At 47.1% G+C, this 19,294-nt stretch overlaps 1 protein-coding gene across 1 annotated transcript in view; it reads left to right on the plus strand.

The window, feature by feature from the left end:
* Positions 1-9,663, plus strand: part of SYNDIG1L (synapse differentiation inducing 1 like) — a 30,580-nt gene extending 20,917 nt beyond the window's left edge. The window contains exon 5 of the mRNA XM_037031508.1: positions 9,651-9,663. The gene's annotated coding sequence lies outside the window, so the exon portion shown is untranslated. The remainder of the gene's footprint in view (positions 1-9,650) is intronic.
* The last annotated feature ends 9,631 nt before the right edge of the window (positions 9,664-19,294 follow it).

Below are 19,294 nucleotides of genomic sequence, written 5' to 3' on the forward strand. Positions count from 1 at the left end.
CAACCCTCTCTGCCACCGAGGCAGGTTCCTGAACCCATTTTCGGATGGTGAGACCAAAGCCCACAAGGCCCTCTTTCCTCTTGGTTCCACAGCTCAGCGAGTGGTCCCACGGTTCCATCTTTTCCCTGGGCCCGCATCCCATCTGAGGCCAGTTCCTGGCCATTTTCCCTCCTTAATCCTCTCCAGCCCCATCCCAACACTTCCACTCAGAGCTGGCTGGGGGAGGCAGCCTGGGCAGAAATCTGAGTCTGGAGCCAGACTGCCTGGGTCAAATCCTACGGCCTGTATTTTCTCACCTGGCATTGTGATGCGACTGCCGTGTAGGATTGCTGTGGTGCTACATCAGTTAATACTTGCATGGCTCCCACAGTAGCTTTGGGCGTCTAGCAAGTGAAAATTGCTTCTGACCATCTCCTGTTGACCAGTATCACCCCTCCCACAGCCAAAGAGAAAGGGTAAAGCCAAAGCCCTGGTGCACCCGGACCCTGTGATCTCTGGCAGTCAGCTGAAGGCAAGCGTCTGTTTCTCGGGTTCTTCCTGCCCAGAATCCCCTTATCTGCCTCCACGCCCCGACTTTTGCTCCGAAATGATAAAAATGTAGCAAGACACAATTCAAGAAAATCTCATCTTCTCCATCCCGGACAGCCACCCTCCCCACCCCAGCTGCCCTCTGGCGCCAAAGCCTCGTAGAACTACCCACCCTCTTTCAGGAGCCACCACCATACCCATTCGAATTAATATCACAGCCACATCTGCAGCCTTTGCTGTTCTGAGAGAGTGGCTTTCTGCAGACCTTCCACATGAACTCACTGAGCATAACCCTGGGGAATAGAGGTGACTTGCCACGCAGCTGGAGACAGGAAGGGTCAACATTCTTTCCATGGTGATATCCCTCTCAGAGGGGAGAACCACCCACCTCTTCAAGAAGATAGGAGCCAGGATGGGGTGTCTAGGGGGAAGGTCTTGACAATTCCAAGCAGGGTGAAATGAAATGGAGACAGTGCGTGGGCCCTTGTGGTACTCGGCCTGAATAGGGACAGACTGCAGAGCTCTTAGCTGCCTTTCATTGGGGATGCTATGAAGACCCACCTTCCTGGGGGACCGAGGTCCCGCTCTGCAGAAAAATACAAACAAGGAGACAAAGCAGCCAGAGTGGCTGCCTGCTCCTTGTGTCCCCTCTGGTCTCCATGAGGCCCTGGGCACAGGGTGGAGGAGAGGTCCTCAGTTTCCTCTGCTCCCAGCTCAGCCCCTCAGACAGCCCGGCCCCCATCCTCTAAGGAGTCCACAGGTCTGAGTGCCACCAACTTGTCCACGCTCCCTTCTGAAGGCCAAGGCCAGAGGCAGGAGCACTGCCTCGTTCAATGGCACCACCTTCCCATCCTGCACCAAACACTGTGACTCCGCCTCCCCCACATCTCCCTCATCCCATCTACTTCTCTGCATCTCTGTTGCCCGGACCTAGTCTGAGCCCCATCCACTCTCGCTCAGGCTCCTGGGAAAGCCTCCTGGGTGTCCTGACACAGGCTATGGCACGGAAGAGGCTTGAGGACATCAGGCTAAGTGAAACGAGCCAGTCAAAAAAAGGCAAATACTGTATAATCCCCCTTCTGTGGGGCACCTAGAGTTGTCATATCCATAGCAACAGAGCTGGCCAGCTGGCTAAGTTGGTTGGGTGCTGTCCTGAAGCACCAGAGGGCCAGGTTTGACCCCCGGTGAGGGCACATGCAAGAATCAACCAATGAATGCATCAGTAGGTGGAATGACAAGTCAATCTCTCTCTCTCAAAAGTGAATAAATTTAAAAACATACATTTTTTAAATTCATGGAAACAGAAAGCAGAATGGTGGTTCTTGAGGCTGTGGAGGGGGGAGTGGAGAGTTAGTGCCTAACGGGACAGAGTTTCAGTTCTGGAAATCAGTTGCACAACCCTGTGACTATTTCAAACATCGTGAACTGTACGCTTTAAAAGTGGATAAACTGGGAAAAAAAGTGGACAAACTGGCAAAGTACATGTTATGTATTTTTTATCATATTCATTTTAAGACTGGGGCAAGTAATAGTTGTTATTATTGTAAGGAAACATTCTACTATAAATCTGTTTGGTGTCTTTCCAAAGAAGATTTCAATGCAAGAAAAAACCCTACTAAATGGCTCACCTGCCTCCCTCTGGCAAAGCAAACTTTTCTAAAGGCTAATCTGGTCCAGGCAGCTCCCCTGGTCAACACCTTCAAATGATACCCATTTTTCTCAGACCACAACTGAGCTCCTTACCTGCTTACCAGCCCTCCCTGCCTCCAGCTCCACCCCACACCCCACAGCCCGAGCCCCTGCACCCGACCGGGTCTGCTGCCTTCGGCCCGGACCTGCTGCCTTCACACCGGCAGGGTCTTTGCACATGCTACTCCTTCTGCCCGAAACGCTATTCTTCCCTCATGGACTCCTAATAATAAAAAGTACTGGGTACTTACTTTGGACCGAGCCTTGTTCTAAGTACTTTACAAATACTAATCCTTGCAACATCCCTAGGAGGCTGCTCTGTTAGCACCCCTACTTTAGAGATAAAGACACTAAGGTCTGGAGAGATAAAACAACCTGCTAGCACACAGCTAGCAGGTGGAAAGCTGGAATTTGAACCCAGTCTGCCTGGCTCCACTGCCAACATGCCTTGACCATGCCACCAGAGCCTCAGATCTGTATCCCTGCCCCCTTCACTTCCCCTATTGCTTTTTTCTCTTCCCTTCTCTGAATGACACTGGGCAGGGGTAAGGGTCATGGAGAAAGGGTCACAGACCACATGCTTTACCCTCGACGTAGTTTAGGGAATATCTACTCCCTATAATCCAAAGGCCCAGCAAGCCTTTTGTCCCAGGGACTCCACTGCTGGGAATGTACCCTGAGAACCCCAAAACACACCAGTTCAAAAGAACATAGGCACCTCTGTGTTCATAGAAGCACTACATACAATAGCCAAGTGTTGGAAACAGCCTAAGTGCCCCTCGGTGGATGAGTGGATAAAACTTGTAAGTAAAACAAAACCGTGGTGCATTTACACAGGGGAATACTACACAGCAGTAAAGGAGAAGGAATTCTTGCCTTTTGCAATGGCATGGATGGAACTGGAGACTGTTATGCTAAGTGAAATAAGCCAGTTGGTGAAAGACAAATGCCATATGATCTCACTTACAAGTGGGATCTAATGAACAAAATAAACAAACAAAATAGAGGCAGAAGCACAGAAACATGGAGCAGACAGCTGTGAGAGGGGCGGGGGGAGGTGGAGACTGGTTGAAAGTCAAAGAACGTATATGCATGACACAAAGATACAGACAACAGTGTGGGGACTGACTGTGGGAGTGGGGGGATCCTGGATGGAGGGGGGCAAAGGGGGAAAATATGGAACAACCGTAATAGCATAAACAATAAAATATTTTTTAAAAATATTTTTAAAGGCCCAGCAAACCTCCCTGGCACCTGTCAAACCCCCTGGTGGGCAGTGAAGGCAGAACAGCTACTGGCCCTTCCCTGAGTGGCTAGCGAGAGGCAAGGAGGACAGAGCCCCAGGAGCTCGCAGCCCATTGAGGTGGGATCCGGAACAGACCCCTAAAGGAGGAGCAGTAATCTTGGGGAACAATACCATCAGGGGGTGGCTCATGCCCAGGGGTGGGGGTGGCAGCTGACTCAGTGGCATGGGGGGCAGGTCCTCGCTGCGGTACTTTTTCCCATCCCGCTGCCTTTACCCGAGTGATGGGTTCCCTGCCACCCAACCTGTGAAGGTGACCAGTGTGTTGCTAAGACAAGCTGGGAGGGAAGGGGCTGCGGACTGAGGTCCCCATGGAAAGCTTCCTGCTCAGGTGGGATGAAGTGGGAATCTTCTCAACACCGACTTGAAACGAAAGGCAACTTGGGGGTTTTACACTTAAATTATTGAGTGCCACCTTGTGCCGGCTATGGGGCTCATTCTTTATCGTATCAACCCACATTTTATAGGCAAAAAGTCTGAGGCTCAAAGAGGGAAGCTAAATCACCTAAGTAGCTGGGGAGTTGAGGAGCCTTAAAATTCACTGCTGGGTCTTCAGTCTCCAAATAAAGCTCCTGTGTACTAGAATCGCAGCGACCCAGCAAGGGGGAGTTAGAACTGAGACAGAAGCCCAGGAGCAGGCTCGAGCTTCCACTGTCGCCTGAAACACTTCTTCACTTCCCGCTGGAACCAGCTCTGTGACCCTCAACCTCCACCCTGTTCCTCCTCCCAGAGCCGAGGCTTCCCCTTTATAATGGGAAAAGATTGGTGGTTTTTAACTGGAGTCTTCACTGGAGTCCTTAAGGGTCATCAAAGGGAGAACTGGGCAGGAGAAATCAGTTCAAGGCTAATTTCTTTATTGAGGTGAAACTCTCCTAACAACATTAACCATTTTAAAGCAAACAATTCAGTGGCATTTACTACATTTACGATGTTCTGCAAATGCCACCTCTGTATAGTTCCAAAACATGGTCCTCACCCCCCAAAAGAACCCTCTTACCTGTTAAGCAGCTGCTTTTCATCCCCCCCGCCCCCGGTCCCCTGGCGATCACCAACCTGGCTCTGACTCCGAGAACGTACCTAACGCGAACGCTTCGTCTAAATGGGGTCGTAAACACATGCCCTGCTGTGTCTGGCTTCTTTCACTTAGCATAACGTGTGCAAGGTTCCTCCGCCTTGCTCATGTTCTTTTTATGGCTGAATACTGTTTCATTGTATGGGTGTACTGTGACTTGTTTATCCATTCGTCCAGTGAGACCATGAGCTATTTTTGAAAGCTTTCCCACATCGGCAGTGAGACTGCACCTTCCGATGTGTGTGTGGCAGACAAGAGCTTCGACAATAAGCAGGATACAACAAAAGGGGTGCGCACAGACTTCAGGGCCCGACTCCACGAGTCCACACGAAACAATGTGTCAGCTCCACGAACACAGTTTCTGTCTGCAGAAATTTACGGTGGGCCGGGTACCAGTCTAGGCATCGTGTGTGCTCCGTCTCTTCATTCCTCGAGATCTCTGACTTCGGGACTATCATTAGGGCTCATTCAGATGAGGCCACTGAGATAAAATACGTTGCCCCAGGTCACCCAGGTAAGAGTGGTAGAGTGAGCATCCGAGCCTGGATTCTGCAGCCGGAACACAAACCCTCGACCACCCAGTTTGCTGTCTGCCCAGGGCACTCCACCTGGCTCCCGAGTCACACTTTACCAAGCAGTACTGATGGCTGGGGGCCAGATGCGTGGAGCAGACAAGCGCTCAGTGGTTGGGGTGGGGGTGCGCGGAACACTGATGTCAGAGGGCAGCAACCCACCTACCTCTAAGGTTGTTAGGATGTCCGAATCAGAGCAGGTATGAAAATGCATATTTTCATAACTGTTACATCACGATGAGCCCTAGACCTTGGCTGCAGAAGAAGGAAGCTCAAGCTTACAAAGAATGTAAAACATAAGCTAGACGCCGACTCTCAAAAGCTTTTACTCTAAAGAGATCCACACCAGTGGCCACAGATGTCACCTCAGCTTGTGCACGTCAGTTCCATCACCTGTAAGAGCTGTGTTTCACGTGCACTCTCGTTACGGCGCCTGCCTTCGGTCGTTTGTTTGCTGCCAGGTCTCCTCACTCCGCTGTGAGCTCCTCAAGGGCAGAGGCCCCATCGGCTCATCTGTGAACCTATCAGAGAGCCGCGGGAGTTCAGAAAATGTGAAATCAACAAATAAATAGTGAACCCGGGGCCCTTTCAGCTCAGAACCTCTCCATGTCTGAGATTTTTTTAATTTAGTGATTGATTTTAGAAAGAGAGGAAGGGGGAGAGAGAAACGTCAATGTCTTTTTCCACTTATTTATTCATTCGTTCATTGCTTCTTATATGTGCCCTGACTGGGGTTTGAACCCGCAATCTTGGCGCATCAGGATGACACTCCGACCAACTGTGTTCATCACTGGAGGGCTGGCTACAACAAATGTCATGCAGACATTGCAAAGAATATGGTACAATATCTGAGGTGGTTGAGTACAAAAAAAATTTACACAATTCTGCATACTATGCTGTTAGTGTATTGTGTCTTTAAAAGAACACGTGCAAACTTATAAACAAAGGCTTGCTCTAAAATAGTGCTGTCCAATATGCTGTAATGTTAGCCACAAAGGCAAACCACATGATTAAAGAAAAAGGTGAAGTTAATTTTAATATATTTTAACCCAATACATCCAAAATAGTATTTTAACATTTAATCAATATTTCAAAAAAAATTCTAGCTTAAGTTATAATTGCATATATAAATACTACTAATGAGATAGTTTACTATATATATTTTTTTTTGGTCCCAAGTCTATGAAATCTGGCATGTATCTTATACTTATAATACATCTCCATTCAAACTAACCATATTTACAGTGCTCAATAGTCACATATAAATAGTAGGACTCACAATTCCAGATGGATTTTAAAGGGAGATAATAATAATTACCCTTAGGGAGAAATTTGGGGGAATTGAAAATCAGAGGAGGGAGAAGTAGCTTTCACTATATATTCTTTTGCTCTGTTCAACTCTTTTCCCACATGCATGCATTACCTATTTTTTAAAACACACAATTTGCACTGGCTGGTGTGGCTCAGTGGATTGAGTGCTGGCCTGGAAACCAAAAGGTCACCAGTTCAATTCCCACTCAGGGCACATGCCTGGGTTGTGGGCCAGGTCCCCAATAGGGGGCTCATAAGAGGTAACTGCACACTGATGTTTCTCTCTCTGTCTTTCTCCCTCCTGTCCTCGCTCTCTAAAAATAAATAAATAAAGTCTTAAAAATACACACATACGATTTTTAAGGTAAGGAAAAACACAGAAAATCCAGAAAGATGAAGAGCATATAAATGATCTTAGAAGTAGGAGGAGATTCCAGACACACAGGGTGCAATGTCAGGGAGGTCAAGAGAGAATTGCTTTTCAGAAGATGAGGAGGAGGAAGGGGAGGTGAAGGAAGAGACAGTACCTCACTGTGACTTCAGATTTAGCACGGGGACATGGCTCATCACTCCTCAGTGACATTCGAGAGCTGCTCCAGGAGAACAAAGGGGCAGAACGAGATGACAGCAGGTTCAGAGTGGGAGGCAGTGGGCGTGGCCCTCTATGGAGACAGCGCCCACAGACTGAAGCAAGGGAGCCAAACAATGGTGACTAACTCAGAGGTGGCCCGGGTGGTAAGGGCTCCTGGAAGCCACGAGCGGCGAGGGTGTGAGAGCAGGCAGGCAGGTGCAGAACAGGTGGTTCAGGAAGTCCTGTGCTGTGGAGCGGAGACGCGTTGGGCCTGGCTGGAGCCCAGGCCGCCGGGGGAAAGCAGCAATGACCAGAGTGGCCAATAATTAACTTCTTTTTTAAAAAAATATTTTATTTATTTATTTTTAGATAGAGGGGAAGGGAGGGAGAAAGAGAGGGAGAGAAACACCAGTGTGTGGTTGCCACTTATGCACCCACTACGGGGGACTTGGCCTGCAACCCAGGCATGTGCCCTGATTGGGAATCGAACCAGTGACCCTTTGGTTCGCAGGCCGGCACTCAGTCCACTGAGTCACATAATTAACTTCTTAACTGCATAATTAAGCCAGAGCCGATAATTAACTTCTTAACTGCACATGGGACACAGACCCCTTTGACAATGTGATGACAGCTGAAGACCCTCCCCAGCAAAATGCACACACAATATTATACACGACTTCAAGGCATTCCCAGAGCCCTGGAGGCCACCCCAGATCCCGAAACCTGCTATAATGGTCCCCTGTGGCCTACAAGATGTGGCCCAAATTCTCCACTTGCCCTTCACAGTCTGGCCCCATCATCTGCTCTGAGCTCATCCTCTGCCCAGCTCACCCCCATTTCCCAAGAGCCGTGTGCAGTGATGCTTTGAGCCAGGTGTTTTTAATCCTAGGATCCCCTTTCCCTCTCAGGAAATTCGCCCCCCATCCGCCCCCTCCCCTCCTTCCCCTCCCCCACTCCTCCTCAGCACTCAGAAGCTGTCTCTCTCCACTGGGCATATCTAATTCCATCTTTTAATTTTCAATTACAGTTGACACCCAATATTATATTAGTTTCAGGTATACAGCATAGGGGTAGACACTTATACAACTTGTAAAGGATTCCTTCTGAGAAGTCTAGTACCCACCTGGCACCAGACATAGTTTTTACAATATTATCGACTCTCTTCCCTATGCTGTATTTCACATCCCCGTGACTATTTTGTAACTACCAATTTATACCTCTTAATCCCTTCACCTTTTTCACCCAAAGCCCCTACCCCCTTCCCTCTGGCAACCATGTGTTTCTTCTCTGTATCTATGAGTTTATGTCTGTTTTGTTTGTTTATTTTGCTTTTCGATTCCCCATATAAGTGAAATCATATGGTACTTGTTTTTCTCTGATTTACTTCATCTTCCACTTAGCACAGACATCCCGGGTAAGTGTTGCATATCATCACAGTTTGTTTCTGCATCTGATCTGTTCCCATCTCCTCGCCCACACAGGCTTTCTGCAGCCTGAGGGCCAGGACCTAGTCTGGCACAGGTATAGCGAGTTCCTGATAAATGAATGAACCCAAAGATCACTGAGTTAAGGCAGAGACCCCTGTCCCAGAGCAGGTTTGTTAGGGGCTGTGGCTGGGTGTCGGACTGTGTTCCAACCTGATAGGAATGTTACCTCTCGCACAGGCAGTGAGAATCGACTCTCAGCCCATGTTCTCAGACAGAAACCCCAGACTGTGGGTCTGGGATGACAAGGCACAGGCCTGGGGAGGGGCTGCATGGGTAAGGCTGCCAGAATGTTTTGTAATTGAGGTACAATTGACACAACAGTATGTTAATTTCAGGCATGCAACATAATGTTTTGATATTTGAATGTGTTACAAAATTATCACTACAGTAAGTTAGTATCTCTCACCACACATCTTCACAACATTCTTTTTCTTTTTCTTCTCTAGAGAGAGAGAGGGAGAGAGGGAGGGAGGGAGGGGGGAGAGAGGAAGAGAAAGGCAGACAGACAGACAGACATGATAGGAGATCAAACCTGCAGCTTTGGCATATTGGGACTGTGCTCTGACCAAAAGTGGCCAGGGCCATTTTTTTTCTTGTGATGAGAACTTTCAATTTCTACTCTCCTAGCTACTTTCTAATATGCAATACAGCATTATTACTGTAACTATAGTCACTGTAATGTACATTATATCCCCAATTTATTGGACTTATTTATTTTTAAAGTCAACAACTTTTATTGCCATTCATGTATTTTACAGAAAAAAGTGGCCCTGGCTGGTGTGGCTCAGTGGATTGAGCGCCGGCCTGCAAACCAAACGGTCACGGGTTGGATTCCCAGTCAGGGGACATGTCTGGGGTGCCGGCCAGTAGGAGGCGCAAGAGAGGCGACCACACATTGATGTTTCTCTCCCTCTCTTTCTCCCGCCTTTCCCCTCTCTCTAAAAATAAATAAGATTTTTCAAAAACACATTTTTTTTAAAAAGAAATAAATGACAATGGCAAGCATAACTTGGGTTGCACAAACAATGGAGGTTTGTACACGTTGCTCTCTTTACATCTGGGAACAGCTCTCCCCGACACCGCGCACAGCAGCTGCCCTTGTCCGATGCCTTTGCAGAAGCAAACCTGGGCACACTCTGCACAGCCTGCCGGGCAGCAGGAGCAGCAGAGCTTGTTCCGGGAGGTGCACTTGCAGTCTTTGCCTTGGCAGGAGCCAGCGCAGGAGCCAGAGCCAGCGGTGGAATTTCCATGTCTTGGCTATTGTACAAATGCCTCCATGGATGTAGGGATGCAGATAGCATTTCAAATTAGTATTTTCTTTTGGGGGGGGGGTAAGTACCCAGAAGTGAAATTGCTGGATTAGATTTTTCTAAACTGAGGTAAAACATATCATTGTCCATTTTAAAGCGTTGAATCTAATGGCATGTAGTGCATTACTAGGTACAAAACCACCTTTCTCCAGTTTCAAAATGTTTTCATCATTCCAAAAGAACACCTCGTACCCATTAAACCACCACACCCTCTTTCCCCACCCCATTCAACCTCCCCAGGCAACCACCAACCCCCTCTCAGTTTCTCCAAACTTACCAGTTCTGGATATTTCATAGGAATTGTACAATATATGACCTTTTGTGCGTGGCTTCTGTCACTTAGCATAATGTTTTAGGGGGTTGTCCAAGTTTTAATGTTGATGAGAAACATTCCAAACCCAAAGAAAGACTTAAAAAGTTTATTATGAGCCAAGGTTTTGGGGACTAGTCCTGGAAGAAAAATCTCAAGGGCTTGAGATAATGATTGAGGGAATAGCACTTTATTTTAGACTATCAAAGGAGAAGCCAGAATGCCCTGGCTGGTGTGGCTCAGTGGATTGAGTGTCACCCTGTGAACCGAAAGGTCACCGGTTCAATTCCCAGTCAGGGCAAATGCCTGGGTTGCAGGCCAGGCTCCCAGTAGGGGGCATGCAAGAGACAACCTATCAATGTATCTCTCCCACATTGATGTTTCTCTCCTTTTCCTTCTCCCTCCCTTCCACTCTCTCTAAAAATAAATAAATAGATTTTTTTAAAGAAGACATAAGAAAAGTTACATAAAATCCCTTGGTGGCAGATTAAGGAGATAAGAGAAAGCAAAGGAGAGAACTCTATAGAGCTGGATAAAAAGCAAAATAGAGAGATATGTGTTTCTTTCATTTGGTGGGTGCAGGATAGGTGAAGTACACAGGTAAAAGATAATAATGTGGCATGTTGGGGCTGTCTCATCACGTACAGGTGATTATCTTTGAAAGTCTAGAAAAGAGATCATTCTGACATTTTACGTTATTCCAGATGCCCCAAAACAATAGGCATGACTTGCTCAAGGTACAGATTAATCTATCACGTTGGCCTCAGGACATGACCTCCCACCATAACTCTTAGTTAGGATTTTCTTGTTTTCGTTTTTATGATCAAAACATACCGTTATTTCCAGTTTGTCGGGCCTGCTGAGGTAATAATCCCTTTGTGTTCCCAGTGGTCTATCTCAGAACTGCATGCCTTTGTTTGTGGTAAGATATATATAACATAAAATTTGCCATTTTAAGTATAAATTCACTGGCATTATTACTCATAATGTTTTGCAACCACAACCACTATTTCCCAAAACCTTTTCATCAGCCCAAACAGAAACTTCGTAACAATCATGGAACACTTACTCCCCTTTATCCCTTCTACCCAGCCCTTGGTAACGTCTAACCTACTTTCTGTCTCTGTAAGTTCATTCCACATGCCTCATGTAAGTGGAGGTGTACAGTGTTTGCCCTTTTGTGTCTGGATTATTTCACTCAGCATGTTTTCAAGGTTAATCCATGTTGTAACATGTATCGGTACTGCATTCCTTTTTATGAATGAATAATATTCCATTGGATGGATATACCACATTGGTTGCCCATTCATCTGCTGTCAGTAGACACCTGGGTTGCTTCCACCTTTTGGATGCTGTGAATAATGCTGCTTTGAACAATTGCATACAAATGTCTGTATGAGAATGTTCTCAGGGGTTGCTTTGGATATACCCCTAGGAGTGGGTTTTCTGGGTCATACTGTGCTGTGGACTGGATTGTGTCTAGGATGGAAGGGAACGGGACTTTGACCCTCCAGCCTAGGCCAATGACCACAGCGCTACAATATAATAAAATGTTGTAGTTTGTCCTTTGTACAAACTACAGTTTTATCCATTTTCTTCTCANAACAGAAACTTCGTAACAATCATGGAACACTTACTCCCCTTTATCCCTTCTACCCAGCCCTTGGTAACGTCTAACCTACTTTCTGTCTCTGTAAGTTCATTCCATATGCCTCATGTAAGTGGAGGTGTACAGTGTTTGCCCTTTTGTGTCTGGATTATTTCACTCAGCATGTTTTCAAGGTTAATCCATGTTATAACATGTATCGGTACTGCATTCCTTTTTATGAATGAATAATATTCCATTGGATGGATATACCACATTGGTTGCCCATTCATCTGCTGTCAGTAGACACCTGGGTTGCTTCCACCTTTTGGATGCTGTGAATAATGCTGCTTTGAACAATTGCATACAAATGTCTGTATGAGAATGTTCTCAGGGGTTGCTTTGGATATACCCCTAGGAGTGGGTTTTCTGGGTCATACTGTGCTGTGGACTGGATTGTGTCTAAGATGGAAGGGAACGGGACTTTGACCCTCCAGCCTAGGCCAATGACCACAGCGCTACAATATAATAAAATGTTGTAGTTTGTCCTTTGTACAAACTACAGTTTATCCATTTTCTTCTCAGACAGTTTGGCTGTTTCCCATTTGGCATTACTACTAATAAAATTTGCCTGAACATTCTTGTACAAATCTTTTGTGGACCGATGTTTTCGTTGCTCTTGTATAAACACTAGAAGTAAAAAAAAGTGATAGCGTCGGCATAGATTTACGTTTTAAGGCGCTACCAGACCTCTCCCATCAACCACATAGATTTCCAGTTGCTCCACATCCTCGCCAATATTCATACCAACAATCTTTTTAAACTGTAGCCACTGCAGTGGGTGCGTGATAGTATCTCGTCATGGTTTAATTGGGTTTGAAGAATAATGATTTTTTGGCACATTTTCTTGTGTTTATTGACTGTACATTTTCTTTTGTTAAGTGTCTGTTCAAATCTCTCATCCACTTTGTCTTATTTGGGTTGTTTGTCTTTATTATCACGTTAGAGAACTTATTTGATATCTTGGATATCAGTCCTTTGTCAGATACGTTTACAAACATTTCCTCCCAATTTGTAGCCTTACTATCGATTTTCTTAATGGTATTTTTCAACTCAATTGTCAGTATTTTATCACCTTTTTATGCAAATAGACACACACACACAAGTACACGGACAAGAGTATAGTTTGCCTGATTTGCACAAGCTGAACACCCAGAATCCAATTCACAAAACAGCGTCTCCAGCGCCCGAAACTCCCCTCATGCCTCCTCTCACTCACTCTCTTCCTACAGAAGGAACCATTACCCCGACTGCTAAAAGCCTGGATTAGTTTGGTCTGTTTTTGGACTTCACATAAGCGAAATCCCACAGTGTATCCTCTTTTCTGCCTGGCTTCTTCAGCTCGACATCGTCTGTTGAGGTTGATCCTGAGTTTGTTGAGTGAGTTTGGATGTAGACCATGTGCCCTCCTCACTGCGGAGTACTTCATCATGGGACCACACCATAGGTTACTCGTTCATTCTGCTGGTCATGGGCGTGCAGGTTATCTCCAGGGGGCTGGTTATTATGAAAAGGGTTGGGAGAAACATACTTGAACGTATGTTTATATTCTCTTAGTAGATACTTAGGAGTAGAATTCCCATAGGGAATTCCCATAGGGAATGTCAATATTCATCTACTAAATATCTTTAACAGATATCACTAAACACTTTCCCCAAGTGGGTACACGTAGGTATGCAGACTCCCATCAAAGGCTCCAGAAGGTTTAAACAATCCCCAGGTGAGTCGGAGCCCATAATGACAAGGCTTGAGCAAGACTGGAGGAAGAAACCAGAGAGGGGGCTTTGGTTGAACTCTGAGGGCTGAGCGGAGGGAGTGGTGTCCGGGAAGCATTTCAGGTAGAAGCCAGAGCGTGTGAAAGGCTGGTACGAGAGGGAGAGCGGGCAGGGGCTATGGAAGAGGTCGACGGGGGCTACACAGTATCGAGTCTTCGAGGGGGTGTTTAGGATTTTCTTTTTAACTTTTTATTTTGAAATAATTTTAAACCTATAGAAAAAATTACAAAAATAGCAGAGAATTCCTATGTCTACCCTTCACCCAACTTCCCCTAAGATTAATGACTCACATAAGTATGTGCAATTATCATAACCAGGAAAATAACATCGATACAATACTATTCACTAAACCATAGTGCTTATTCGAACTTTACATGTTCCCCCCTAATATCTTTTTTCTCTTCCAGGATCCAATCTGGAGTCCACGTTGCATTCGTCTGTTATATCTCTCCTAGTATTCTCCAATCTGCAACAGTTTCTCAGTCTTATTCTTCATGACCTTCAGACTGTTAAAGAATACTAGTCACTTGTTACATTAATATGTCTCAATTTTAGTTTCTCAGCATTTGATGGAGGTTATAAATTTCTGGCAAGAATTCCAAGGAAGTTATGCCTTATAATGGGTATTAACCTTGATCACCTGATTTCACGGGTATCTGTCAGCCTTCTCCACTGTAAAGCTACTGCTTTGATCTTTTCCCTAAGAAAAAAGAGACGGCATTGAAGGATTTCGAGCAGGGGAAGTAGCTCATTTAGATTTGTTTCAAAAGTGCCCTCCTGGTTGCAGCATGAACAAATTAGAAGGCACTAGAGTTTCCATGGGGATGATTGGTTCAGAGTACATTGCAGTCCACTATGTGATGATGGTGGTGGGGACAGATGGACAGATTTTAGTGGCGTTTAGAAGGCACAGTCATGTACCATGCACAGGTTCTGACTTTGGGCTTGGGAAAACCTAGTTTTAAAAGCACCCAGGGCCCTAGCCGGCATAGCTCAGTGGATTGAGCGCTGGCCTGCAAACTGAAAGGTCCTCAATTTGATTCCCAGCTGGGGCACAGGCCTGGGTTGCAGGCCAGGTCCCCAGTTGGGAGCACGTGGAAGGCAATCCATTGATTTGACGTTTCTCGCCCTCTTCCTTCCTCGCTTCCCCTCTCTCTAAAAATAAAGTCATTTAAAAGCACCCAGGTGATTTCAACCCTCAGCCAGGCCGAGGGCCAGGGCCAGCCCATGGCTTGCTCCGATGGGCCTCAGCTGAGAGCCACTCAGAGCGGTCAAGCCCAAGCTGCTCGGTGTCTCTCTGCATGCGCAGGGAAGAAGAGGGGCCTGGGGCCCCCTGCCATCCTCCCACAGCCCGGAGATGGCTGACAACTCCTAGCTGGGAGGGGAGAGAACGCTAGGAGACCAGAGGGCCCCGGGAGCACTCGCAGCCCACCACCGCTGAGTCTCCAAGCTGAGTCTCCAAGTCGGGTTGCCAGGTAAAAACAGGGGACGTACAGTTCAACTTTATTTTTATTTCAGGTGAACAATGAATAATTCTTTTCAGTGTATCTCAAATATTGCCTGGAACATACTTATGCTAAAATAGTATTTATCTGAAATTCAAATTTAGTTAGGTAGCCCTTATTTTTATTTGCTAAATCTGGTTGCTCCATCCCCAAGACAAAGATCGGATGGGTTTGGCCCATTCCTATCCAGTGAAGCAGCTTCCAGACCAAGAGGGGCTTCCCCCCTCCCCTTCCTCCTCTCACCCCCGAGTCTGGTCTAGCCAAGAGCAGGCCAGCACTCAGCACCAGTCTCCCACTCCAAACCCACTCACTTATTAATCCAATAAATATGTCTGTGTGCCCACTACATGCCAGGTTCTGTTCTAATCAGAGGCATAAAGCCATAAATAAGATGAGTTCCTGCTCTCTGGGGGCTTGGGTTCCAGGTGGCGGGGGGGGGGGGGGGGGGGAATGCACAATGACACAAGTGCTTTGGCTGGTGGTGATGACCGTGAAGGGAGGGATACTAGTGACAGGGACCCACTTGAGGTGGGGGGTCAGGGAAGCCCTCTCTGAACAGGTGGCATGACTGACTTGAAGGACTGACAAGAGCCGGTTCTGTAAAGGTTTAGGGCAGAGTGATTCAGGGAACAGAGTACCCACAAGGGTTGTCACAGACAGCACATCCGGGGACACTCCAGTACAACTTGCGGATTTGTAGGATTTGCCAATTTCCTACGGCAGAAATACTCCATTGTGGCCAAATTTAAACTATCAACATGACATGATAATTTTTAGAAAGCTGATAGTTTGAATGGTACTGGTCCTCATCAAAATGCCAGGGTCAAGTGGCTGGATCAAAATTCTACTCTTTGGGGGGTTTTCCCAGCTCCCAGCTTCATTTTCCTCAGCTTTCATTACACTCAGGCCCTTCACCACTCACCACGGCAGGGTGCTCCTAGAAGTTGTGTGTTTTTTTTCCTGAGGGAGAAAGAAGCATCAACACTTACTCATGCATTAACTGGTTGATTCTTGTATGTGCCCTGACTGGGAATCGAACCGCAATTCTCTGGTTCACAGGCCCGCGCTCAATCCACTGAGCTACACCAGCCAGGGCAAGAGACTGGCTTTAAAAACCAAAATTCTTGCCCTGGCTGGTGTAGCTCAGCGGATTGAGCGCGGGCCTGTGAACCAGAGGATCGCGGTTCAATTCCCAGTCAGGGCACATGCCTGGGTTGCAGGCCAACTCCCAGCAGGAGACGCACAAAAGGCAACCATACATTGATGTTTGTCTCTCTCTCTCCTTCCCCTCTAAAGATAAACAAATAAATAAAAAATTTTAAAAAAAGAATTAAAAAATAAATAAAAAAAATAAAAACCAAAATTCTGCCCTGGCCACTGTGGCTCAGTGGACCTTGCAAATGGTACTTATTGGACCCTGAGAATTCTTGAATTTAGGATTGAGAACAAGTTACAGTCAATGTTTATGAACAACTCTAGGGGGCACTAGGTCTTACCGAGCTCCATAACCTTGTTCTCTCTCACCTGCAGGCCTCAACAAATGCAGGCTGAATGAATGAAGTATTAACTACCCCAAACAGACCAGCCTCCCTCCTGTCTCCATGAAGGTGAGGTCTGAGGATCAGTGGAATTCACGGTACCTGTCCTGAGTACTGCAAGGCAGCCTAGCTAAGCCATCCTCACTTTACCCCAACTCTGTCTCCAATGACAACAGATAACTCTGACTGAGGTCAGGGGGCCTAGAAAACTGAGCTTGGCTGACTGTCAACACGCACAAGCCACAAAACAATGTTGGCACTCCTTCTGAGCCAGGTTGGGCTAGGGGCAAGTAGACCACAAAGCCACTCAGGTGCTCTCCGAACACCACACGACTTCCCACGGGCTGTGCTTTCCCTCCTGCCTGACCCTGGCCTCCCACCAGCCTGCACCCTGGGGGCTGCCTCTCAATGGGCGGGGCAGCGGGGAAGATTCCCCACAACCCACCCATCCTCTGACACCCCGTGGTCTCTCAAGCAGAGGATGACACAGGAGCAGCTGCCTGCCCAGCATCTTCCTGGCTGCCCTCCTATCTAGGTCCCCACCAGAGTTAAGCAGATTTCATGCTATTTCCAAAGTCATTTTCTACAGAAAAATTTTTATACCTACTTTCTGACGCTTGTTGCCTCCCTGAAAGCTTCCTCCTCCTTTTCCATGGTAACCCAGTTACGGGAACATGTAGATACCCGCTACTGACACCCTACAGGATCCCAGGGTGTCACCAACCAGGGTTGGAATGGAGAAATCACACTACAGCCTTTCTATCAGAAGCCAGGCCGGTGAGATAGGCAGACAGCACGCAGGGCCAGCAGAGGCTCCCCTGGAACATGCTCCCCAAGCTTTGTTTCTCTAGACCTTCCAGCCCCCTGATAACAGCTGCCTGGTGTCAGGGCACCTCTCCCTCAGATTCCCATCCTCTGTGACTACCACCCTCCCGGGGTGTTTTACAGCCAGTGACCAACCCGGGATTGTCTGGGAAACAACTGAGGCATTTCCCAGAGACCCTCAGGCAGCCTGCCTTTCACAGAGTTGGCCCCGGGAGACTATGCATCAGGAGGGGTGTCAGGATGGAGCATGAGATGTCAAAGTCAGCATATGCTCCCCTGCAACTCCCAGGGGCTTTTTGTGCATTCCACACGGAAGCCCAACGGTGCCGTGTCAGACCACAGCTGCCAGTGAACCAAGGCCTTTGTGAGGACAAGAGTCAGGGCCAAACGGCTCCGTATCCTCAGCTCACAGCACAGGGCGAAGCCCACCAGGGGCTGCCTGAGAGGAGCCTATTACATCCCCCAGTCCCGTGTGAGCAAAGCTGCTCCAGGGCCCGAAACAGACTGGACCAGGCTTGGGCAGGAGAGTGGCCTCAGTTATGACCTGGCTTGAGAGCTATGCTCGGAGAATGGGGGTGGGGGTCGGGTGGTGGCCTGGACCAATTACCTTCTTGTGACAATCCAGCAGTGTGGAACCTTGTGAAACCTGCGATGTTCCCAACATTGGAGATGTGGATGGAGATGGGGAAGAGAGAAAATCCCAGGACGATGCCCCACTTTTCAGCCAGTTCAGCTGATAACCTAATGTAGGCAGCAGCCAGGGTGAAAAAGAGAGGAGGGAGTCAGTGGGGAACCGGAGAACGAGCCAATGGCCAGATGGTGAGACTGAAGTACTAACAGAGCATCCGTCCTGAAGGGTCAGTTGAGATATGAGGTGGACGCCTGGGGCCGAAGAGCCACCAAGAGGCCCGAGTGCCAGACTCCAGAGAAATAGTCAAGGAGCAACCTCGTACATCACCAGACAAGGTGACCTCCGTCAAACACAGGCCCCCGCGCCCAGGGGATAAATACATATACATTGTTTTAATGATTCACATTTCACTTGATTGCTTTTGGAGGATGAAGTTTTATGTTCAAAATTTTTAGAACCACATCCCGGCTGGCATGGCTCAGTTGATTGGGTGTCATCCTGCAAAGAAAAATTCACCAGTTCGCTTCACCAGTCAGGGCACATGCCTAGGTCATGGGTTCAGTCCCCAGCTGGGGCGCATATGAGGCAACTGATCAATGTTACTCTCTCTGTCTTTCTCTCTCCCTTCTTCTCTCTCTCTAAAAATAAATAAATAAATAAATTGTAGAACCAGTTGTAACTTCACAACACAAAAGTTTGGGGGACATAAAGCTAACTTCACATATTGTTTCCTCCCTTTATTCATTGTTCATTTCAATGAATTCTAGATGTGCATCTGAGAAGTTGATACCAAAAAAAAAAGACTAATAATTTCAACAAATGTCACCTCCAAAATCAGCATGAAATATTCTTAGCAAATACGGTCATGGCTTAAGTATTTCTCTAAGCAAATTATTAAAAACCTGCTTTTTAAAAGATTTTACTCATTTATTGAGGGGAAGAGAGGGAGAAACATCAGTGTGTGGTTGATTCTTACATGACCCCCGCACTGGGGACTTGGCCCGCAACCCAGGCGTGTGCCCTGACTGGGAATCGAACTATCAACCCTTTGCTTTACAAGCCAGCACTCAATCCACTGAGCCACACCAGCCAGGGCAAAATCTGCTTTTCTATTAACAAATAATTTAACCACACTTCTAAAACACTTTCCAAATCCATATTGACATACCGTTTTGATCTTAACTTTCTCCAACAGGTGCTGAACTATCTCCCTGTGGGCTTG

This window comes from Sturnira hondurensis, unplaced genomic scaffold (assembly GCF_014824575.4).
Source record: "Sturnira hondurensis isolate 20B ecotype Veracruz unplaced genomic scaffold, ASM1482457v3 Scaffold0021143, whole genome shotgun sequence".
Lineage (NCBI taxonomy): Eukaryota > Metazoa > Chordata > Mammalia > Chiroptera > Phyllostomidae > Sturnira > Sturnira hondurensis.